Source organism: Schistocerca americana, chromosome 1 (genome assembly GCF_021461395.2).
Source record: "Schistocerca americana isolate TAMUIC-IGC-003095 chromosome 1, iqSchAmer2.1, whole genome shotgun sequence".
Taxonomy (NCBI): Eukaryota; Metazoa; Arthropoda; class Insecta; order Orthoptera; family Acrididae; genus Schistocerca; species Schistocerca americana.
In genome coordinates, this window is record NC_060119.1 from 937,427,995 (window position 1) to 937,454,120 (window position 26,126).

Consider the following 26,126-nt stretch of genomic DNA (forward strand, 5'->3'; position numbering starts at 1 on the left):
ACTCTGATTTAGTGTTAGTTTATTTTCTACAAGCCATGAACTGCACTATTTGAAACTGAGCCAATGTTGCACACATATTCCTTTACTACCAAGCTAGTGTCATCAGCAAACAGAAATACTTTCGAGTTACTCGTTATACTAGAGGGCATATCATTTATACAAATAAGGAACAGGAGTGCCCCTGGGGTACCCCTCACTTGACCGTACCCCACTCAGACCCCACATCACAGCCATTCTCAACATTGTGAATAATGACCTTTTTCTGTCTGTTGCTAAGGTAAGAGATGAACCAGTTGTGAGCTACTCCTCGTGTTCCGTAATGGTCCAACATCTAGAGCAATATTTGGTGACCAACACAATAAAATGCCTTAGTAAAATCAAAAAATATGCCTAGCGTTCGAAACCATTTGTTTAATCCATTCAATATTTCAAATGGTTCAAATGGCTCTGAGCACTATGGGACTTAACATCTATGCTCATCAGTCCCCTAGAACTTAGAACTACTTGAACCTAACTAACCTAAGGACAGCACACAACACCCAGTCATCACGAGGCAGAGAAAATCCCTGACCCCGCCGGGAATCGAACCCGGGAACCCGGGGGTGGGAAGCGAGAACGCTACTGCAAGACCACGAGCTGCGGACTATTCAGTACTTCACCGAGAAAAGAGAATATAGAAATTTCAGTTGTTAAGCGACTTCTAAAGCCGAACTGTACATTTGATAGCAAATCGTGTGATATAAAATGATCAATTTGCCTTACATACACAGCCTTTTCGATAACTTTAGCAAACATGATGGCATAGAAATATGTCTAAATTTTCTACATTATCCCTTTCTCCCTTTTTATAAAGCGGCTTTACTACTGAGTACTTTAATGGTTCAGGAAACTGACCATTCCTAAAGGAAAAATTAGGAATATGGCTAAACACAGAACTAACATATGCGGCACAGTACTTTAATATTCTGCTAGGCACGCCATCGTATCCATGAGTGTCCTCAGTCATTTAATTATTGACTCAATGTCCCCCTTGTCTGCATCACAGAGGAGTATTTCAGACGTCAATCTTGGAAATGAATTTTCAAAGAGAGTTATGATTCCCTGTAGAAACTAAACTTTTATTTAATCCACCAGCAATGCTCAGAAAATGATTTTTAAATACGGTACATATATCTGCTTTATCAGTAACAGAAATACACTCCTGGAAATGGAAAAAAGAACACATTGACACCGGTGTGTCAGACCCACCATACTTGCTCCGGACACTGCGAGAGGGCTGTACAAGCAATGATCACACGCACGGCACAGCGGACACACCAGGAACCGCGGTGTTGGCCGTCGAATGGCGCTAGCTGCGCAGCATTTGTGCACCGCCGCCGTCAGTGTCAGCCAGTTTGCCGTGGCATACAGAGCTCCATCGCAGTCTTTAACACTGGTAGCATGCCGCGACAGCGTGGACGTGAACCGTATGTGCATTTGACGGACTTTGAGCGAGGGCATATAGTGGGCATGCGGGAGGCCGGGTGGACGTACCGCCGAATTGCTCAACACGTGGGCGTGAGGTCTCCAAAGTACATCGATGTTGTCGCCAGTGGTCGGCGGAAGGTGCACGTGCCCGTCGACCTGGGACCGGACCGCAGCGACGCACGGATGCACGCCGAGACCGTAGGATCCTACGCAGTGCCGTAGGGGACCGCACCGCCACTTCCCAGCAAATTAGGGACACTGTTGCTCCTGGGGTATCGGCGAGGACCATTCGCAACCGTCTCCATGAAGCTGGGCTACGGTCCCGCACACCGTTACGCCGTCTTCCGCTCACGCCCCAACATCGTGCAGCCCGCCTCCAGTGGTGTCGCGACAGGCGTGAATGGAGGGACGAATGGAGACGTGTCGTCTTCAGCGATGAGAGTCGCTTCTGCCTTGGTGCCAATGATGGTCGTATGCGTGTTTGGCGCCGTGCAGGTGAGCGCCACAATCAGGACTGCATACGACCGAGGCACACAGGGCCAACACCCGGCATCATGGTGTGGGGAGCGATCTCCTACACTGGCCGTACACCACTGGTGATCGTCGAGGGGACACTGAATAGTGCACGGTACATCCAAACCGTCATCGAACCCATCGTTCTACCATTCCTAGACCGGCAAGGGAACTTGCTGTTCCAACAGGACAATGCACGTCCGCATGTATCCCGTGCCACCCAACGTGCTCTAGAAGGTGTAAGTCAACTACCATAGCCAGCAAGATCTCCGGATCTGTCCCCCATTGAGCATGTTTGGGACTGGATGAAGCGTCGTCTCACGCGGTCTGCACGTCCAGCACGAACGCTGGTCTACTGAGGCGCCAGGTGGAAATGGCATGGCAAGTCGTTCCACAGGACTACATCCAGCATCTCTACGATCGTCTCCATGGGAGAATAGCAGCCTGCATTGCTGCGAAAGGTGGATATACACTGTACTAGTGCCGACATTGTGCATGCTCTGTTGCCTGTGTCTATGTGCCTGTGGTTCTGTCAGTGTGATCATGTGATGTATCTGACGCCAGGAATGTGTCAATAAAGTTTCCCCTTCCTGGGACAATGAATTCACGGTGTTCTTATTTCAATTTCCAGGAGTGTATTTTTACTGCGAACTGACTTTATATCGTCGACCTTGCGCTGCTGACCAGACACTTCCTTCACAAGTGACCATATGGTTTTAATTTTATCCTGCGAATTAGCTATTCTCTTTGCATATCACATACTCTTTGCCTTCCTAATAATATTTTTAAGCACCTTACAATATTGTCTGTAATGGGCTACTGTAGCTTGATTGTGACTACTTCTAACATTTTGATATAATTCCCGCTTTGTTCTACATGGTATCCTTATCCCACTAGTCAGCCACCCGGGCTGCCTATTACTGCTAGTACCCGGTTACTACCTGTTATTACCTGTTTGTTTGAAACTACTCAGCTTTTTTAAAATCCACTCAATTACATTAATAATAACGGTCGCTTATCTCTACCGGTAGTTATAGGTCGACATACGCAAGCTCCATTCTGCCAGAGAACACCAGTAAGATGCAAAAAATGGTTCAAATGGCTCTGAGCACTATGGGACTTAACATCTATGGTCATCAGTCCCCTAGAACTTAGAACTACTTAAACCTAACTAACCTCAGGACATCACACACATCCATGCCCGAGGCAGGATTCTAACCTGCGACCGTAGCAGTCGCGCGGCTCTGGACTGAGCGCCTAGAACGGTAAGATGCACCTTCTGCCACAAAATACTAGTCTGAATGTATGAAATGTTTGGAACAGTGGATTTAAGTCAGCAGATAACGTCCCTAAAATTCGGTGGCTCTATGTTATCTTATCATCGACGAGTGGCTTCAGCTTTCTGCGTCATTCCTGATGAAACGTCAGAACTACCTTTGCCGCTGAAATGACGTCATTATGAATACTGAAAGCTGTGCTAAATGGTATTGACGTAATGTCCGCTAGGAACCTGGTGTTCTTATTTCAATTCCATGAGATACTTGCGTATTTGATTGGCTAAGTCCATGCTACGTCGCTTCTCTAAGGGCTGCCAGACTTGCAGTATAGCCTAATCAAACTCCTGGCAACTTGAAACTTGGAATAGCCCATGAGACATACTTTTATCGTGCGTTGGAGCTGTATTCGAATTCTGGTCACTTAGTTTAAATTGTCACGCATGATTATCGCAATGTAAGTTTCATTCGAAAGTAAGAATGTATCGTCTAATCACGTGATTATCAGAGAGATGGTGTAGTAAATGGGCTGTGGTGGGCTCAAATCGTTCTTCAAACATTGGAGTGCCGGCCGGAGTGACCGAGCGGTTCCACGCGCTATAGTCCGGAACCGCGCGACCGCCACGGTCGCAGATTCGAATCCTGCCTCGGGCATGGATGCGTGTGATGTACTTAGGTTAGTTAGATTTAAGTAGTTCTAAGATCTAGGGGACTGATGACCACAGCAGTTAAGTCCCATAGTGCTCAGAGCCATTTGAACCATTTTTTGAAACATCGGAGCTCTTTGTTTAGTGCGTGATGCGCTGTTCCCCGGTCACCGTGTGAGTAAAGTAAGGTGGTCGGAAGAAACTAAAGCGGTTGCTGCGGCTGAGCATTATTTCTGGTGACGATTTCTGTTAAAAGCTGTTAACTGTTTTGGCTAGTAACTCCTAGTTAACTTCTGGTCGTGCTCGCATTGTCTTGACACAACTACTGGTGTTAGCGTAATCTGGTCTGCTCCGTGTGTCTGTGAGCCGTTCGAATTAGTCGTTAACTTTGAATAAAACTTAAACTGCATCTAAGGACGCAAAACTCAAATACGATTGGAAACGGGCTGAAACCCATAGAAATATATCTAATTTTTTGTCCGATATTCATAGAGTGTAATTGAATATACGAGGTCAGTTCAAAAAATTCCTGAACGTTGGCAATTTCGTGCCGATGATGTGTTGGAGCGAAATGTGGTTGGCATCCCTGCACATGCTAGTGTTTAGTGCCGGAAGTTCCATTGTTGTATGTCTGTTAGTTATTGTTCAGTGCTGTATTGCGCCGCACTCTTTGCGAATTTCGAGATGGCATAGTTAGAAGAGCAAAGCGTCTACGTTAAGTTTTGCGTGATACTCAAGAAAACCTTTATAGAGACACACCAAATGATGGAGGAAGCTTAAGGTGATGAGTGCTTAAGCGGCACTCGTTGTTACGAATGGTTCACACGGTTTAAAAAAGGCCGGAAGGATGTTTAAAATGGCCTTCGTTCAGGACGCCATTCGACGTCTACCGGCGACGCTAATGTCAGGAACGTAAACTAAATTGTGCGTGCCAACCGAAGAATGACTGTCCGAGGGAATGCAGAAGAATGTAACATTTCAATTGAATCATGTCATGGAGTCCTGACACAGTATCTTGGAATGCGTTCTGTTGCCGCCAAGTTCGTGAGACGGCTCATGAGTCAAGACCAAGAATACCGTCGCTTCGCAATCTGTGAAGAGCTTTTGGATCGCGCAAATGAGAGCAAGACCTTCCTTAATCATAAATGGCGATGAGAAGCGGTTCTACGGTTATGATGTTGAGATCAAGTTTCAACTTCACAACGCGTCGCGTTGGAAGCGGTGTATTAATTGTAGAGGAGACTATTTCGAAGGAGACCTTTCAATATTAGTATAAGGTAGGCGTAGAAAAATATTGGGGACAACTCAGAAATTTTTTGAACATACATTGTAGTTGCTAGTTCTGTAGGTTCTAGTTAAAGTGTTGTTGGAGGGTATCTTATTACAATGAAGAGCCAAAGAAACTGGTACACCACCCTAATATCGCAGGAGTGCCGCAACACGACGTTGCATGGACTCGACTAATGTCTGCAGTAGTGCTGGAACAAATTGGCACCATAAATCCTGCAGGGCTGTCCATAAATCCGTAAGAGTACGAGGGTGTGGAGATCTCTTCTGAACATCACGTTGCAAGGCATCCCAAATATGCTCAATAATGTTCATGTCTGAAGAGTTTGGTGGTCAGCAGCGGCAGTGTTTAAACTCAGATGTTCCTGAAGCCACTCTGTAGCAATTCTGGACGTGTGGGGTGTCGCAATGCTGGAATTGCCGAAGTCCGTCGGTACGCACAATGGACATGAATCGATGCAGGTGATCAGACAGGATACGTACGTGTCACCTGTTAGTGTCGTATCTAGACGTATCAGAGGTGCCATATTACTCCAAATGCACACGCCCCACAACATTACATACCCTCCACAAGCTTGAACAGTCCCCTGCAGACATTCAGGGCCCTTAGATTCATGACGTTGTCTCCATAGCAGTACACGTTCATCCACTCGATACAACTTGGAACGAGACTCGACCGACCAGACAACATGTCGGTGTTGACGGGCCAAGGCGAGGCGTAAAGCTTTGTGTTGTGCAGTCAGCAAGGGTAAACAAGTGACTTCGTCACTGAAAGCCCAAATCGATGATGATTCGTAGAATGCTTCGCACGATGATACTTGCTAATGGTTCAGCATTGAGATCAGGCACAATTTGTGGAAGGGTTGCACTCCTATCACGTCGTCGGTCCCGTTCTTGCAGGATCTTTCTCCGGCCGCAGCGATGTCGGAGATTTGATGTCGTATGGAATTCCTGGTATTCACGGTACACTCGTAAATTGATCGTACGGTAAAATGCCCACTTCTTCACTACCTCGTAGATTCTGTGTCCCATCGCTCGTGAGAGGACTATAGCGCCACGTTCAAACTCACTTAATCTTGATAACCTGCACTGTAGCAGCAGTAACCGATCAAGCACCAGGCACTTGTTGTCTTATGTAGGCGTTGCCAACCGCAGCACCGTATTATACATGTTTACATATCTCTGTCTTTGAATATTCATGCCTACACCAGTTTCTTCGGTTCTTCAGTGTATATTCAACTGCTATGTTACAGAGACCTATTCGCTGTGTGTGTATAATTGTGATTTTGGTGTGTTGCAGTACCAAGAAGCGTTCAATCATTGTTTATCACTGTCAAGCTGCTGTTTCCTATATCTGAGATACGGAGAATTGATTTAGTGCCGGCGAGAAGCATATTGTCTCTGCATGTCCATATTTATACAGATAGTTGCTGGCGCTTGACTGTTCAGTCTAAAATGTCAAATTAAAACACCTTCCAGGCCACTAAATTTCCAAGTTGTTATTTTATTGAGCACCCAGTTTCGGCGCTATATTACGCCATCTTCAGACGTGAGCAAGGTACCCACCTCTGGTCTAGCGAAAATAGTGGGCAGCATTCAGTGACTGGTATCCGTAGATTTTTCAGGCAGCGATCACTTCAAACATCAACTGCCGACAGTTTGCTGAACGAAATATCCACTTTAAAATTTAGACTGTTGGATGGTGTTTTGATTTGACATTGAGAAGCATACTGTAATCTTCTCTGTAGAGGCTGACTCTGCCTCCGCTTATTTGTTTTCCCTTTAAAAGCAATTCGGATCACACACTTCTGGTGTAGTAAAATATATATCTAACTTCGTCGGCTTTTAAGTCATTAGGGGTTAATTTTGCTCCTTTTTTTATACTGACTGAGAAAAACAGTCAATTTCTTGTAGTTACAACACTGGAGCAGAAATATTCTCAGAAATTTAAAGCAACAACGGACAATACGACCATAAAAAATAAGAATTTATTGATTGAATTTAACGTAGAGGCTAAGATTTGTTTTGAAATTTAATAAAATGAGCGCTGTTTTCTGAAACTTGCTACATTAATATTGTTGTGACAAAATTTCACTTAAAGTTAAATCGTTGCACTGCGTCAGGTTATCCTGGACTTTAAATTCGATGCATGTACATTCGAGTTATTCATAGTTCGAGATACACAGTATGGATTTCAGGCATGTTTCCTCTTTAATGATTATCTTACCACCAGTAACACTGATTTAAAAAGAAAAGAAAATACACTCATGTTCAGAAAGAAACAGAACACCTCGAACAACTTGAGACACGACGTTCATATTCACAGGACATGTACATTTGTATCTTCTCCAGGAATGATTAGCATTTGAACCATCACGGCCCGCAGGTTCGAGGACAACGTTGATATCGCAGCGCAACCCACGAACCAGTAAATTGTGCCTGCGGCTGTTGTTGTTGCTATGAGTCGAAGGTACTGGATCAGTTTGACTTGAACAGCCGTGCAGAATGTCTCGCAGACGAATGCGCGAACCTACCATCAAATTAGCGAGTTTGAAAGAGGAGGCACTATTGGCATGCGAGAATATGATGCATCCACTCGGAAAATTGCAGCTCATGTGGGATTCGGCAGTGCAAGTGGCGCATGTAGAATGGTTCATGGAAGAACGTAGAACACGACGAGATGGTCAGGTTGCACCACCCAGACCATTCCCCCGAGATGCTTGACACCTCATCCGAATGGTGTTTCAAGACGGATATGCATCCTCCTCGGCTCTGACACAACAGTGGAACAGTGGAACACATCATATAATTTCAGAGGCGACAGTCCGTTGTCGTTTATTACGGCGTAGGCTACTTGGGCGTCGTCCACTTTTCCACCTATCTTTCGCGCATGTGCAGAAACATACTAGACGGCAATGGTGTATAGATCAACGCCACGGGGCACAGGAATGGCATCCGATAGTGTTTTAGGACGAATCCAGATTCTGTTTGTCAGAAAATAATGGCCGCATTTTGGTTCGACGGAGACAGAGGAATGGCATCACAGTGACTGCATTCACACCACAAATCCTTGCTGGAGCATGTCCAAGGCACTGTGACCAGTGTGACCTACGCGAATGACATCCTGCGACGCGTAGCTATCCCCTGTCTGCACAACATCCTAGACGCATTTTTCAGCAAGACAATGCACGACCACATGGTGCTGCACGAACAAACTCCTTCTTGGAGTCACAAGATGTCAGCCTTTTGCTCTGTCCCGCCAGATCACCAGACTTGTCGCCAATCGATAATGTGTGGGTTATGGTGAAACGATGGCTGCGGCGCTGTGACCAACACCAACCATCACAGATGAACTTTGGAACCAGATGAATGCAGTATAGATGGCTATACCACATGACGTCATTTGGGCCTTATGCACGTCGATGCCATCACGCATGGAACAAGCTATCAGCGCCCATGGCGGACCTTGTGCCTGCTGGGCAACAGGACACATACTGAACTGAGATGAATGAAATGCTAATCGTTTCTGTACAACATACTAATATACACGTCCTGAAAATATGAACGTCCTCTCTGTAGTCGTTCAAGATGTTCTCCTTTTCCTGAACATGAGTGATTTATTATCCTTACATTTCGATTTTAATGATGATAATGTGCTGACGTTCCTTGTAATACGTCTCCGGATAAAAATAAATGTTACTCTGGGTAACCAAGCCGTACCCCTTCCAAACAACCTTAGCTTTTCGCCGCAGTCATGGACTGTGCGGCTGATCCCGGTGGAGGTTCGAGTCCTCCCTCGGGCATGGATGTGTGTGTTTGTCCTTACGATAATTTAGGTTATGTAGTGTGTAAGCGTAGCAGTTAAGTCCCATAAGATTTCACACACATTTTTGAACCTTAGCTTTTGCTTTACTTGCCCTAAATAATCGAATAATCGATTAAATGGGCTCACTAAACTTACAGAAGTTCTGGTTCAAATGGCTCTGAGCACTATGGGACTCAACTGCTGAGGTCATTAGTCCCCTAGAACTTAGAACTAGTTAAATCTAATTAACCTAAGGACATCACACACATCCATGCCCGAGGCAGGATTCGAACCTGCGATCGTAGCGGTCTCGCGGTTCCAGACTGCAGCGCCAGAACCGCGCGGCCACTTCGGCCGGCACAGAAGTTCTGTCTGACAGTGAGAAAAGTGGATTTAATGTGGGTTCGCCCCGGCTTTTGTGCCCACACGCTCTATCCATAATATATACAGTATAAACGGTAGTGAACCATTGGCACCACAAGTGTTCAGTGTGAAGTCAGTCCCTTGGTTCCACAGTAACAATCAGCGCTGCTCACTGTCCCTCGTTTGCTGGCTTGCTCTACTGCAGACGGTCTGTGGTGCAGCGGGAAGCACGTGGTGTCTGGCCTCTTGTCGGCACCGCGGCCGGCGGCGGCCGTGACCTCCTGAGAAGCCGGCGCCCGGCTGCCCCAGACCACGTCTGGCGCGGCTGCCGGGCCGCTGGCACGCCGCCCGGGCGCCGTCAGAGACGCTCTACACCCGCCCTGTTACCTTATCGCCTGGAGTGCTCGCCAATCCCACCTCGGGCGCGCCACCTGCTCCGGTCTGCTGACGTACCGGCTCTGGCCGGCTTTCCGCGGGCCGAGAGTACCACATGCGCCACACAAAGGCGCACAGTAACAGACGTTCCCACTACCTGCGGTGAACTTCCTTAGAGGCCTTGATCTGCCCAGACGAACCGATCAGCGAAAGTATGGCAGAACTTAATTTGTAAACATCAAATATAAATGACAAATATACGACTTCAGCATATAATGCTCCACAATCTTTTTCTCGGAATGGAAAATGTTCGTTTCCTATGACAAAAAGGCCAATATGTCTTGGGCAGAATTAGGGATTTAAAAGAAGGAGACTAGCTTTCCGACTTATCAGGCAGTTTCAAAGACGCTTAAATCAATATTAGCTCTTTTTGTTTGTTAGCACAAGTACCCATGTCATGTAGTATACTACACTACTGGCCGTTAAAACTGCTACACCACGAAGATGACATGCTACAGACGCGAAATTTAACCGACAGGTAGGAGATGTTGTGGTATGCAAATGATTAGCTTTTCAGAGTATTCACACAAGGTTGGTGACGCTTATAACGTGCTGGCATGAGGAAATTTTCCAACCGATTTCTCATACACAAACAGCAGTTGACCGGCGTTGCCTGGTGAAACGTTGTGATGCCTCGTGTAAGGAGGAGAAATGCCCACCATCACGTTTCCGACTTTGATAAAGGTCGTATTGTAGCCTATCGCGATTGCGGTTTATCGAATCGCGACCTTGTTGCTCGCGTAGGTCGAGTTCCAATGACTGTTAGCAGAATATGGAGTCGGTTCAGGAGGGTAATACGGAACGCAGTGCTGGATCCCAACGGCCTCGTATCACTAGCAGTCGAGATGACAGCCATCTTATCCCCGTGGCTGTAACGAATCGTGAAGCCACGTCTCGATCCCAGAGTCAACAGATGGAGACATTTGCAAGACAACAACCATCTGCACGAACAGTTCGACGAAGTTTGCAGCAGCATGGATTATCATTTCGGAGACCATGGCTGCGGTTACCCTTGACGTTGCATCACAGGCAGGAGCGCCTGTGATGATGTACTCAACGACGAACATGGGTGCACGAATGGCAAAACGTCATTTTTTCGGATGAATCCAGGTTCTGTTTACAGCATCATCATGGTCGCCTCCGTGTTTGGCGACATCGCGGTGAACGCACATTGGAAGCGTGTATTTGTCATCGCCATACTGGCGTATCACCCGGCGTGATGGTATAGAGTGCCATTGGTTACACGTCTCGGTCACTTCTTTTTCGCATTGACGGCACGTTGAACAGTCGACGTTACATTTCAGATGTTTTACGACCCGTGGCTCTACCCTTCATTCGATCCCTGCGAAACCCTACATTTCAGCAGGATAATGGACGACCGGATGTTGCAGGTCCTGTACGGGCCTTTCTGGATACAGAAAATGTTCTATTGCTGCCCTGGCCAGCACATTCTCCAGAACTCTCACCAACTGAAAACGTCTGGTCAATGGTGGCTGAGCAACTGGCTCGTCACAATACGCCAGTCACTACTCTTAATGAACTGTGGTATCGTGTTGAAGCTGCATGGGAAGCTGTACCTGTACACACCATCCAAGCTCTGTTTTACTCAATGCCCAGGCGTATGAAGGCCGTTATTGCGGCCAGAGTTGGTTGTTTCTCAGGATCTACGCACCCAAACTGCGTGAAAATGTAATCACATGTCAGTTCTAGTATAATATATTTGTCCAATGAATACCCGTTTATCATCTGCATTTCTTCTTGGTGTAGGAATTTTAATGGCCAGTAGTGTACATATGATCTCATGTGCTATAACATAACACATCATGTCAACCAACATGGTGTTTGTCATGTTGTGCAATATTACAAAATGTGTTACTGAAGTTTAGGACGCATGCATCTAAAGTCTGGGATATTTCTTATGATAGATGCACTCCTACTCTCGGACACTGCCAATCTCTAGAATCACATATATTTGTCTATATTTGTTCTTGCACCCCCACCCCCTCCCACCATACATGCGACAGGGCGCGGGTATAAGAGAGTTCACCGCTTTCGACAAGTAGAATTAACTCATAAAAAAGCGCTAATGTGTCAAAAAGTTTTCGTTTGAATGTCTTTAAATCTGTCAGGTAAGTCGGAAACCTAGTTCCCTTCTTTTAAATCCCTAATTCTGCCCAGGACCGGACAGGAGGATTTTTTATTTTGGTTCCCAACTTTTACTGCGTCACAATTTCAACATCAGCCTGCCACAGTTAGGCAACCGAACCGATGAAGATTTTTGTTGCCTCTGGCTACGACTTACACGGTACAGATTTTTTTATTGTCTTTCGAAACGTGTTGCTTATATCATGGCAACGGACAAAGCTTCTAGTAAACACCAGGACGACAATAGTTACATACATTTGTCTACCTTCATACAAAATGTAAACCTATCGCACCAGTATGAAACACACAAGTGCCGCAAAAAACTTTTCTGCACGTAAAATCCGAATGAAGCCAGTTTTTTTTTTTTTTTTTATTTTTTTTTTTTGGGAGAGTTTTCAATCTTATCGCCAGAATGCGTATTTTATTTTTTTGATTCACTTTAAACCGTTTCCACACATCCAGTTCATGAAACAATGAATTTTACGCGCTATATTTAGCTCGGATTTAAAGCATCATATCTTGACAACAGACAAAGATTATTACATTAAAAATAATTCGTTTCTACTTCATCCATTTTTCTTTGCACAAATATTCTACCGATTCGTACAAGTTGACAGTCAAGAAGTGGCACGCTTCAGAAACCTCCCAGAAAAAACGTGTTTTTGAGCGTAAAATCCTAATGAAGCAAGATTTTTCAAGCGTTTGTAACTTATCATAGACCAGCGACAGATACACCTGTGGACCACATTAGAACTATCAGTCTCGTTGTAGTCCAGTGTTATTTAAGAGTGATTGTTTCCGCATTTAAAATCCGAACAGTGCACATACAAATCGTGCCATTAGCTGAATATAAATTTCAGACCAGTCAAAATCTATTTCAAGAGGAATTAATAGATTCACACAATTTGATTGTGAGCCATCCTCGGTTAGTCATTCAAACCTTGCTGTACAAATGGCCGCTGATCCGGGCTAAACAAAAATTTTTTGCACCTTATATGGAGATAGTAAATGTTCTCGAAAGAACAGATACCAGTGATGACCGTGCAGCTTCTCTAGAATCAATGATAATTAATTGAAACCCTCAGCTGCCGAAAGGCGTTGTTTATATACTCCGATGGGGACAGCTGAAAATGTGTGTCCCGACCGGGACTCGAACCCGGGATCTTCTGCTTACACGGCAGACGCTCTATCCATCTGAGCCACCGAGGACACAGACGAATAGCGCGACTGCAGGGACCCAGCCATTGAACTTCGCCTGTGCGAATGCGCACAGGTTGCCCGAACTCTTACGGGAATCGTCACCTTAGTGTTCGCGAGTAATGAGTGGATGGGCAAATATCTATTAGGTACATTACGTATATAGATTGTGGACAGTTGGGAATGTGGATGTCAAGGGAAGCGTGCAAGGGATAAGTCCATGCAGTCGCGCTATTTGTCTGTGTTCTCAGTGGCTCAGATGGATAGAGGGTCTGCCATGTAAGCAAGAGATCCCAGGTTGGAGTCCCAGCCGGTGCACACAGTTGCAGCTGTCCCCATCGAGGTATATCAACAACACCTGTCGGCAGCTGAGGGTTTCAGTTAATTATCATTTACTTCTTACACCTTGCTCATAGCTGGAACGGGAACCGAGCACCGAGACCCTCCCCCATCCCTGCCTCAAACCGCGGTTCTCCGCGCGACGTTTTCATACATACTTTTTACAAAGCACCTGCGCTGTAACGTAAGTGAATATGGTGGCACTTTGCACGTATCTCCATCACGTTATTTGACTGTAAGACAGCGTTGCGTGAGAGAATGCACTCCCTGATGGTATAAACACTTCTCCTGTGCTTGTAGCCATGTCCTCGCAGCATTAATTACACTGTTATCATTTTTTAAATGTGTCTCACGTAGAAAATCCTTATGTGACCCAAACACATGGAATTCCGAAGACGACAGGTCTGAGTAACACGGTGGATGAGGCAACGATGTACATCCCGAATTATCAATGTGTTCCTAGGTTCTGGGACGTTTGTGTGAACGTTCGTGTCGTGCTAGAGCAAAATTTCATTTGGGTTCTTGTCAGACCGAACACACAGATTCTTAAGTTAGTTCAGAGAATCCAGATTTGCTTCTGAATTAATAGTTGAACATTTTAGCAATACATCCATCATCACTATCCCGGGAGATTGTTATCGTGATTTTGCCAGCAGAGGGAACTGCGTTGAATCTCTTCTTTTTTGGCAATTGCGTGTCGTGCCGCCCCAGTAACGAGCTCTCTGTTTCCAGTTTAAAGTGCTGCATCTAGGATTTGTCATCTGTAATTGCTGCAATAGAAAGGCACCTCCATTGACCTCGAACTGCACCAACAGCTCAGGTGAAATGGCTTTTCTTTGAGTCTTGTGGCCTGTTGTTCATTCATGGTATCCATCTCGAGCACGCTTTTGATATTCAGAAGTCTCAGTCATTGCACACGCAATCTCCAAGTGGCAGTCTGCCCTCTAGTTATGACATCCGCGCGATTCACAACGTCGGGAGCAGTGGCTGAGACAGGACCTTCAGAACGTGATCGATCATGGAGCTCACATTGTTCGCTTCATCACGCATGAGCTATCTTTATACATCGCCAAACAATAGTCTTATCAGTTGCATCACTACCATACAGAGAAACACTATCTTTTCTAGATGTTTAAGACAATTTCATTTTCCGCAACCAAGAATTCCATCACAGCACATTGCTTCTAAGGAGTGTCTTGCGTATACTCCACTTTGATGGTTCACTACGACTCTGCCAACAGTCGGAATAGTTCAAAATTTTGCGCATATGCAGAAGAAACATCAAATTTGAAGCACTTAAAAGAATGTTACAGGGACATCATAGGAAAAACAAAGGGAGAAGAAAGTACCAACGTACTGAACGTAATGCTTTCTGACGCGTACTACCCATTTCAGTGTTACTGTCTGTCGGCATCCAAATAACACAACCCGTGGCACGTGCATATGAAGAATTGGATCAGTTCTTTAGCATTCTCCAAACACACTGACAGGAGACTTTGTTTGAGTGGGTATTTGATAGTTCTTGTGCATCAAACCCTAGCACAAAGTGTAGACAATCCTCGTGCATGTATTGTGATAGAGTGTGTAACAATATGCACACCCTACATTCAATGTAAAGGTCGATCGATCATTGCTAACGGAGACATTTCGGACATTTGAAGCAAGAAACAGTTTCGTGTGTTATTACGGTACGTTCTTTTGCTGTGGTTTTCATATATAATTAGAAGAATCTTATAGTACAAGAAGACGATTAAATATTTTGCCTAACATCAAATGTACCCCTATTGAATAACGATGCTTTACTTGCTTTCTACTTTCGACATAATTTTATTATTCACGCCATGAACATATTCAATAGTTCTCTTGGACTAAACATCATTTTTGTATGAAGGCAATAGAAAGTAATCTTTTTCATACAGTCCGGTGTATTTGTTGACACGTATGTGTACATCACATGTTTTAATGCTGCTGCTCTTACTTCAAGTCTGCTTAACAAAACAAGCAGTACGTACATGCTACTGAACATAAAATCAATACAATCGCTTTAGTAATTATCGGATTGCTATATGTGATGAATAATGGTAAAGAGAAGTATAGTAGAGTGAAATTGTTTCCTGGGAGACAATGAGGTCAAGTGTGAGGGATCTCTTAAGTACACAGATTAGTGTAAGTGACTGTGATGAGTCTGAGTACACCACGGCTGCCTTATTTAGGTTTCAGGTTGGTGTGTATGTGTGTTTGAGAGAGAGAGAGAGAGAGAGCACAGTTTAAAAATCCGTCTCAAAACAGGAACAATTCCTCTTGAACACTATAATTGATGCTGCAGATCGTAATGCCTCCGTAATATGAACGGACCACTTACTGTCAGATTACACCCTACGTGGAGCTCAGCGACCAGTTTTGAAATTAAGTCTAGCACATTGGCTCAGAGTCTAGTGAGCACAAACCTTACTCTCCTCCTTTTGCTGGCCATATCCCGGGATTAAGTATTTCTTCCACTAACACGACCGAACCTGCAACCTCTCGATCTAGCTTCATCCCAGAAGTGTGCGTTATCGCTCTCGGCTTAGGAGACAGGTACACAGCTATTGGCTTCTCTTTACAACGACAGTGTGATCGATGCGACTTAAAGGTTACTAAAAAACGTTACCTGTAAACAAACCCACTAGCGAAACTCAAATGAGATCATTTTGTAATGCTAAATGATAATAAAAAATGGGTCAATATTCACCTTAGTTGTTGAAATCTTGAATGAACTCCATACTTGTTATTATATGTTTTTGAGTTTTGGGAATGAGAGCTAATGGTTTTGTGCAGGACCTTCGTCTCTGAACTTAGCAAGATAAGTGGTAGTTTTAAATGATCCAGCTGTACATGTGGAGGGAACTAGGGACAGGAGGATGGGATTTGCTGTTCAAGGGTGAATGTCTACTGTAATAGACAAGGACCCATAGGTGGGTTAATAAGAAATGGGAGTGGTTATGAGAGCACGGGGGGCATGGCGTGTAGGTGGAATGTGCAACAGCTGGATGGGTTGATTAATTGTTGGATGACATGCCTACTCCCAAAAGAGCAGGGTTGTCAGGGACAGGTTTACGCAGAGAACTTTTCTCAGGAAGCAATCTTGCTAGAGCGGTACCGACAATGGAATATCAGTACTGCCGTCTGCTGAGGACTCTCAGGAACTTCACGGGCACCAGTTCAGTGGACGTCTTAGCACGAGGAACATATTTGCGTTTTTGTGCAGGCTCGGTTAGTTTTGTTACTCAGATATCGAATCTCTTTGGAGTACATCTTCTAGAATTGAGTATAGATAAATATATTTTTGTATACAGCAGGTTATTCTGCTTTGCAACGTACATTTATATAATTTGAAAGCTTGTATGTTACTACTGTAGTTTGAAAATTGATTGGCACCTTTACACACTATTTTGGATTGCCATTCTAACTGATACCCCACTCAAGGAAACTTTAACACTATAGCAGTTGGGAACGCAATCTAAAAAGTGAACACACAGATGAATGAAATGCAGACTGCTAATATGTTCTAGGAACCCAATGAAGGAATCAATTATATGAGAGCAAAGACTGATAAGGGCACAAAACTGCTAAACGCAGAACAAGGAAGAATGTGGATAGGCCGACTTCTGATTCCTTTATCAGCGTTGTGCCCTAGGTAGGTTTTCGCATGGTTACTCTCAGTGCTCTCCTGTCTTTTGCCATACTCTTTAGGACCACGTATTCCGCTTCCATTGAAGTCGTGTATCATCTTGTATCGCCTCCTTCCTTCCAATCTCACATTACAAACTAATTCTACCACAGCGTCTGTTAGCAACGACAGCCAGATGGCTCTAAGCACTATGAGACTTAACATCTGAGGTCATCAGTCCCCTAGACCTAGAACTACTCAAACCAAACTAACCTAATAACATCACACACATGCATGCTCGAGGCAGGATTCGAACCTGCAACCGTAGCAGCTGCGTGGTTCCGGACTAAAGTACTGCCGTCTCAACGAATGTCCGATCCAGTAGTTCTCCTTCTTTTCTCTTATATCCTGCAGGAGCCTAATGAAGAGGATGGACATAGTTTTTGTATTTACTACTTGAAATGTTACAACCAGTCAAAAGGAAATCAAGAATCAGTCTCTTAGACGTAAAAAGTGGGCTCATGACAATTGTGCCACAGGAAAAACATTATTTATTGAGTGCATAAGCTGCAACTCTGGCAATGATGCTAAATAGGCCATTTATTAAATGTGTAGACCGTATTACCCACAGGTAGAGGTGTGCCTAAATTCCTGAACAGGCACTAAAGCTTTTTTATTTTACCATGTTAAATAGTGTAAGTCAGCTTGTAACTTTGTTTACTGCCAATGAAACGTAGTTTGAAAATTTTACTACCCTGTTTTATTTACTCACTAGCTGACCCGGCGAACTTCGTACCGCCCAACAGTCAATGAATGTCGTGTTACCTTTTAGCTGAACTAATTTAGGCTTTGATGAACGTAATACAATGATACAAAATAATATTAATATAGAGAGAAATATAAAAGTATTTTATTTTGATGAATGATGATGGATACATACAGAATGAGAATAAAAATTAAAAAAATAATAATAATTAAGTATTTCAAACACATGTCAGAAAAAAATCATTGAAAACTATGTTGTGCAGGTTGGGATACACTCTGATTAATTCATTAATCGGATTTTCATTCAAGCACCTTGTGGTAAACGACATTCTTTGTTTTTTGGTCAGGCGCAAGAACAAATAATGCGGATGGTTTGCCGACACGTGAGCATGCCACGTACAATTGACCATGAGAAAAACACGCATTTTCTAGATTGAGGCCACAAATAGTCAAGGATTGGCCCTGTGATTTGTTGATCGTCATGGCGAAGACAAGACGAATCGGGAATTGAATTCGTTTAAACTCAAAGGGCATATCTGTTGGGATCATCGGAATCCTTGGAATAAGAACTTCCTCATCTTTAAATTTTCCTTTAAGTATCGACGCGTGAATCACATTGCTCATCAGTTTTCTTATCACCAAACGCGTTCCATTGTACAGTTTTGGTTGGTTTAAATTTCTAAGCATGATGACTACCGAGCCAACCGTCAGTTGTAAATTGTGCGGTGGTAAACCAGGCACATCCAAGGAGTTCAAAAATTCAGTTGGATAATTAGTGGCTTCTTCTTCGTTTGTTACACAGTCGATAGATTTGAATGAATACAGAGTACCTACGATTTGATTTTGAATTATAAAATTGAGGTCATCTACATCTTTATTTTTAGCCGCCAAAATTGCTCGCTCACTTAACCATTTAGTATTTTTGTGGTTAGCAATGATATCCGGAAATACTTTGTTGATAAGCTCGTCTTTTGATGAGACGAAATTGCAAAAATTTGGAGGAAATGAAATCAAACCGCTCGATTCGTCAACAGGAACACGGCCATTACCGATAGTCAGCAACTGCTTCGAGAAATCATCAGCAGATAGATCGTTCAACAATGCAACTCTCATATTTACAGACAGTTGAAGTTTGTTTACATATCGCCACAGATTTGATGCTTTGAGGCAAGCGTTTATTTCGTCGGCAGCAGTAGATCTTGGAATTACTGGTAGTGTTTGTCGGAAATCGCCAGATAATAAAATCATTGAACCACCAAAACATCTCGAGTCATTGCGCGGATCTTTTAATGTTCGGTCTAGTGCTTCCAATGCGCGTTTGTGCGCCATTGTGCATTCGTCCCATATGATGATTTTTGATGCTACTGAAACTTTGGCCATTGCGGAGTGTTTCGAAATGTTACATGTCGGTTGTTCAGTAGTTTGAAGGTTTAATGGCAATTTTAACGCTGAGTGAGCCGTACGGCATCCGTCTAACAATGTGGCCGCTATTCCAGAAGAAGCAATTGCTACCGCAATTTCGGATCTCGCACGTACAGTGACCAAAATCAATGACATGAGGAATGTCTTCTCAGTTCCACCGGGGGCATCCAAAAAAAATAAGCCACCATTTCCATCATCAATTGCATTAATCAGTGCATCATAGACTTCCTTCTGCTTAGGATTCAACAGTGGTACATTCGTTTGAACTGATTGGATTAGTTCATGTGGATCATATTCACGTTCACGTTCCAATTCTCTATTAAATGCGTCATTCATTCCGCGATCTGGCGTTGGCAGTCCTAACCTAACTAACAAACTGCCGCACATGAGGTAACACATATCTTCGATCAAGAGCAAAGCCTGGTTATGCATCTCCTCATTCGCCTCAAGATCGGGATTTCTTGAGCTGACACGAATTCGATATAAAATGTCTTCTGACATGTTATCTTTGTATTTGTTCCACGGGTCACGTGGGTTCGATGGGAAGCATGTCTAAATGATGACAGCAAATAATGTGCGTATCTGACTTGGAGATGCAGAAATAATTGCTTCAGCGATTGTCGTGTCCCAATGAGTATTGTTTTCAAGCAAATTCAGCTCTTGACATGCTGCACAAAATGTGGGGCACACAATACCATTAACAGTTCGTAGTGATTCAAATGATGTTGGCCCTCGAACATGTACCAGCAACAACCGCAAATAGAAACATTCATCATTCTTCGGATGAACTGTGTAAATACGACCAAGAGCATCGGCAGAACGCATATCTGGATGACAAGGAACTGCATCGCCTTGCTTCCGACGTTGAAATTTCTTCGATGTAGCGTTCCAAGTGTAATAACGTGGCATTTCCGAGTAAAGCAACGTTCGTGCGAACGGATCGTTTTGACAAATCGCAAAGAAACTGGTCAGTGTTGTCGCTGGAGGTGTTTCGGCACGTTGAGCAGCTTTCGACGCTGTGAAATATACTCTCTGACCGTTCTCTAGATGCACCCCCAAATGTACAACAGTGGGATAACGTTCGTGAATAGGGAATGAGAATATACGCCAAATTGCTTCATTGCAGCTCACATATCTACCAACTTGATAGCGCGTGATTTCATCGTTGATATTGGATGTTTGGATACCAAAAACCGCCATGTCGCTCCCTTTCGTGACATATTTGCAAATGTATTTAATAGATTTGACCGAATTGCAATACTCAACATTACAATGTGCCTTGAATGTTTTGGAAAGAAGAGGCGAATATGGAACAATCCAACTGTTGTCAACTATGAAATCGTTTCCTTTCACTTTAGTTGTGATAGTTCTACCATTATCAGCGGGCGATCGACGCCGATACAATGGATAACCATCGTTGCCTGTAATGGTCTCTGCCGTGAATTTTCGCGGATACCGTTTGGAACACTTGCCGTCGACCATGCACGGTGATTGGCGGTTGATGGTGCCACATGGTCCATGAATCATATTCGTGATTACAACATCATGTAGGTCTGGATCGGTTTCAGGAGCAGGAATCTCCGCACATATGATGTCATCTATTTGACCTGGCCGAATTCTGTCTACTAATCAAATTAGAATGTGAGCATGTGGTAGGCATCGTTTTTGCCATTCGACTGAATACATCCAGCATAGAGTAATCCCAAAGACGTGTTGCTTAACAATGTAATTTATTAGTGACCGAATTTTTTGCTTGAAAACCCGTGCGGTGATGTCGTGTCGATCACTTGATGTTTGTCCGGGAAGCAGCAATTGAATAATTTCCATCCATTTCGGATTACATGTAAATGTAATGAATAGATCTGGCCGACCATAATGACGAACATATGTCATTGCATATTGCGCATATTCATGCATATGATGCGGGCTACCTGTGTATGTCGCTGGTAAAATAGTCAATCGACCAACATTTTCTGAATCTCCTTCTGTGCTTATTGCATCGCGTAAATGAATATACTCTTCCGAACGCAATTTAGCTTGATTCAACCGGATGAAAGTCAGGCGCTCCGTTTCGATTTTAACGTACATGTCAACGCAGTATTGTTGAAGCAGTCGACGAAATCGCAACAAATAATTGTCAGAATTTTCACGAATCATCAAACGATATGCGTAATAATTCATCGAACTAACCTTCTTGGTAGTTTCCTCACCTGAAACAAATACAGCAAAAATTGTATTTTAGAACCCCTAATAGGTTAACGACTCTTACAGCTACTCTCTACTAAATTAGGAGTGACAACTTTTTTTGTGTACCAAAAGCAAACAGAATAAAATGTATATCAAGTTAAAATGAAATCAATGATATTGATCTTACCATTCAATGGATTAATCAATTTGATATTAAAGTGATATCCATCGTCTCCTTGCCAAAACATCAGCTGGTATTGTAACGCGTCATATGAACGGTGTGTTTCATATATTCTTTGTAGTTGCCCAGTATTGCGTCGTGTAAGCACAATATCACGTGTTTCCAAGTTTTCACCAACAATCAGGATTGCCACTTCATCGATTGTTGGAGCATTAAATGTACGTTCATGTGTTCCAGCTGGTCTTTTATCTGCTCTGATTACAACTTTATAGTCATCACTTGGCATGCGCTCTAAAGCAGTCTTGAACAGCCTGACCAATGCATAATGTTCATGAAGCATTTGCTGCAAATCTTGGAGAATTGCTCTTTTCGTAGCTGTGTTGATCCCTTGACGCCGGTCAAGTTGTTCTTCCATATTGGCCATGAAGTATATTTGCAAGAATTTGTGCTGTGCACCTTCAATAGGTTGCAATGATCCAATGCGATGGCAAATCTGGCCTTGAATCTGTAAATTCAAAGCCATAGTTATAGTTAGATTTACAAACACTTTTTTTTTCAAATAATAACCTACCATTTTTATTTTAGAGACAAATACAGAAATCTAACAAACTACATTCCAAATTTTTTTTCAATCATAGAAAATAAAGTTTTTAACGTAAATTACCTTAAATGTCGGATTATATCCGTGTTCTTCGATAATTTCCGCCCCAAATGAAGTCATTTGGAAACAGACATTGTATTTTTGAGTGTTCGCTAGAAAATGTCGTGATTCTAGTGTTTCGCCATAAAGCAGGGAACGCAATGGCTCTGGTGGCGGGACCACTAATGGCAATGTCACTTTACCACTAAGGCAGCACAAACCAGGCGTTTCACCAGCAAACTTCAATGCGCCAAAATGCTGGCAACCAACGTCCATTGGACCAATTCAAACTAAACGATGCAAGCTGTAGTCGATGGTGCAATCATATCGAAACGCTGCTCGATTCAAATCAATACTGGAACCATTTCTTCTTGCACTTCGAAGATTATTCCTCTGTTCATCTGTACGATAAGCTCGACGATTTCTCGTTTCTAATCTAGCCGTTTCACGGGCTGCCTCTCTTTGTTCTTGTGTTTGAGAAGCACGAATTAAGGCCCTTCTTTGCTCCATCCTAACGCGGCGCTCTTCTCGGGCAATTTCTCGTTCTTCGTCAGATAATTGACTCGCGATATTCCGTTGCCTAATTGCATTACGGCTCCGCTGGGAAAGATTAGATCTTCTAGGACGCGGCATTTTTATTAATAGTAATACTGAATATGCACTCGCACAAAACCACATAAAACAATCGAGACATAGACAATAGCTTATCAAGAAAAATCATAGACAACCTATGAAAAGACATTTACACTTTTGTTAACCTGTAGAATAAATCTTTAATTAATTTAATAAATAATTTACGCAAATTAATGTCTAAAAGAAACAAATATAACAGTACCTACCTGAACTTTCGAAACATTTTACACAAAATAAATTTCTGAACGCATACATAAATAGTTGTTACAGTATTTGACAGGATTGGACAACAAACGTTTGACATGTAATAAACAAATGAGCGTTTAGTGAAATGATTAAGTATTCATTACACATTTCTGAACGCACGCTTAATATTTTTCAATCTTTTTTTTTTAAAAAAAATACACATAATAGTTTATTCATCCATTTTAAATAGTTTATGAACGCATGCATAAATGTCAATCATTACTTACAGATTTTGACAAAAAAATTTGACAGCTCCGAAACTAAAGAACTTTTATGGAAAATAACACATTTTTCAAGTATTCGTCAATTTTTCATTATTTTTTAGATGTATTCTGCTATTCGGGGCGGAGACAAATCCAACAAATCAAAAACCATGAAAATTTTTATTCGTCAATTTTTCATTATTTTTAAGATGTATTCTGCTATTCGGGGCGGAGACAAATCCAACAAATCAAAAACCATGAAAACTGGTCCAGCAGATCTCGAGTTATAAGTGTTGTAACGAACCCGACTTTGTTTTATATATATAGATTATTATTTGGTACACATGCGTCAATATGCCACGTTATGTGCGGTAACTTGGCCCACAGCAGGGGACTTGGGGCTACATAAATTAATTTTGGGCTCTTAAATGTAATATTGAATTATACTACTACTACCCCTTGGCGCCACAGCCCTTGTAGGGCTTTGGCCTCCCGGACAACCTCTGCCCACCCTTCTCTGCTGGCTGCCTTGGCTCTCCATCTTCTCACACCCGTCCTTCTCAAGTCCTCTTCCACGTTGTCTAGCCATCTGGTCCTTGGTCTGCCCCTTATACGACGTCCACCGGGTTTTCCTTCGAAGACATTCTTGACTGTGCTGTTCTCCACCATTCTTTCTACATATCCCAACCAACGTAGTCTATTACTCTTTATTTCAGTCACGATATCTGGTTTGTTCTACAACTCTCTGATCTCCTTATTATTTCTGATTCTCGAAAAATTCCTGTCATTCACTGGCTCGAGATTTTCCTAAGTGTCTTCCTTTCCCATCTCAGCAACAACTCTTCATCGTTTTGAATCATAGACCACGTCTCTGAACCATACATCTCCACAGGTCTAACTACTGTACGATACACCGTCAGATTCAGGTTTCTACTAAGGCTCCTTTCTTTAAACACTTTAACCAGTGCAAACTAGCTCCTGTTACCAGTTGCAATCCTTGCACGTGTTTCGTCTCTGATATCATTATTCTCAGTTACCAGTGACCCAAGATATTTAAAGCTCTCACAGAGTTCATATTCTTTTCCATTCAAAGTCCTGCTTCTTTCTCCTTCACTATATCTTTTCCTAGATTTTAACATATACTTGGTCTTTGATTGATTAACGGTCAGCCCCATCTCAGCACTATATCTTTCTACTTTTTCAAGCTTTTCTTCCAGGTCATGTTTCCTCCTGGATAACAAATCAATATCATCCGCATATGCAAGCTCCTGAGTCACTCTATTAAAAGGTGTTCCTCCAGGGTTGTTGCTTTGCATCTTTCGCATTACATTCTCCAATGCGACATTAAACAGAATATTGGAGAGCACATCACCCTGCCGCAGTCCTTCGTTAACTTCAAATGCCTTTCATAAGGTGTCCTCGAACTTTACTTTGCATACTGTTCTTCTCAATGTCATTTGAACCAATCTTATCAGTTTCTTAGGGGTTCCCGCCTCTTGCATTGCCTTCCAAAGTTGATCCCTTTTGATTCTATCATAAGCTTGTTTGAAGTCATATGAACAGCTGGTGTACATCGGTGTTGTACTCATAACATTTTTCAAGGATCTGTCTGATAGCGAAAATCTGGTCTATAGTGAATCTGTTAGTTCTGAAACCACACTGGTGGTCTCCTAGATACTCTTCTGCGTTTGTTCTTAACCGCCCAGCCATGATTATCCCTAATACTTTGTATATTATACAGAGTAGTGCAATTCCTCTATATTTCCCGAGTCAGTTTTGTCATGTTTCTTATGTATAGGGCACAGTATTGCTGTATTCCCCTGTTCCGGCATATTTTCTTTCCACCATATTTCCACTATAATCTCAAGCAAAATCCTTACTAGTTTTTCTTCACCATATTTTATTATATTTGCTGTAATATTGTCTTCTCCGGGAGCTTTATTGTTTTTAAGGTTCTTTATACTAATTTTAACTTCTGCCAGTGTGGACTCTGCTACTGATCTCTGGTGCTCTTCATCTCTGTTTACTTCCTGCTCTACCTCTTCTGGCACACCGGCATCTACCTCACCTTCATTTTCCGATTTTGCATTCAGTAGTTCTCTAAAATACTCCACTCATCTGTCTAAAATCTGCTCTTTTCCTCCAATCAGATTTTCCTCCTTATCGTTACATAAAAATGCTCTGGGTTGATTTCCCTATATCTTTAACCTTCATATAAAATTTCCTTATTTCTTGATCAGTTTCTCTTCTGTCTCATCAATCCACTGTTTTTCAAATTGTGTTATAAGTATATAAAAAAGTTATATTTTAATAACCATGTTACACGACTAAACAATTTTGAACACAATAAATCTAACCAAAAAAATTAAAAATTCCTATAATAAATCCGCGTAGACGTAATCTGTCTGCACTACATATACAGAACAAAATGGTTCAAATGGCTCTGAGCACTATGGGACTCAACTGCTGAGGTCATTAGTCCCCTAGAACTTAGAACTAGTTAAACCTAACTAACCTAAGGACATCACAAACATCCATGCCCGAGGCAGGATTCGAACCTGCGACCGTAGCGGTCTTGCGGTTCCAGACTGCAGCGCCTTTAACCGCACGGCCACTTCGGCCGGCTATACAGAACAACTGTGATCGTAAACTCTACAAGTGCTGGGAGTGGAACGTGAGTATTGCTAAGGATGTAGTGCTAAGGATGGATGGAGACGATCAGTTCTTG

General features: G+C 42.9%; 1 non-coding gene across 1 annotated transcript; it reads right to left on the reverse strand.

The window, feature by feature from the left end:
- Positions 1–13,071: 13,071 nt before the first annotated feature.
- Positions 13,072–13,146, reverse strand: Trnat-ugu. Its single transcript has one exon. It is a non-coding gene; the product is annotated as a tRNA-Thr (tRNA).
- Positions 13,147–26,126: the final 12,980 nt, after the last annotated feature.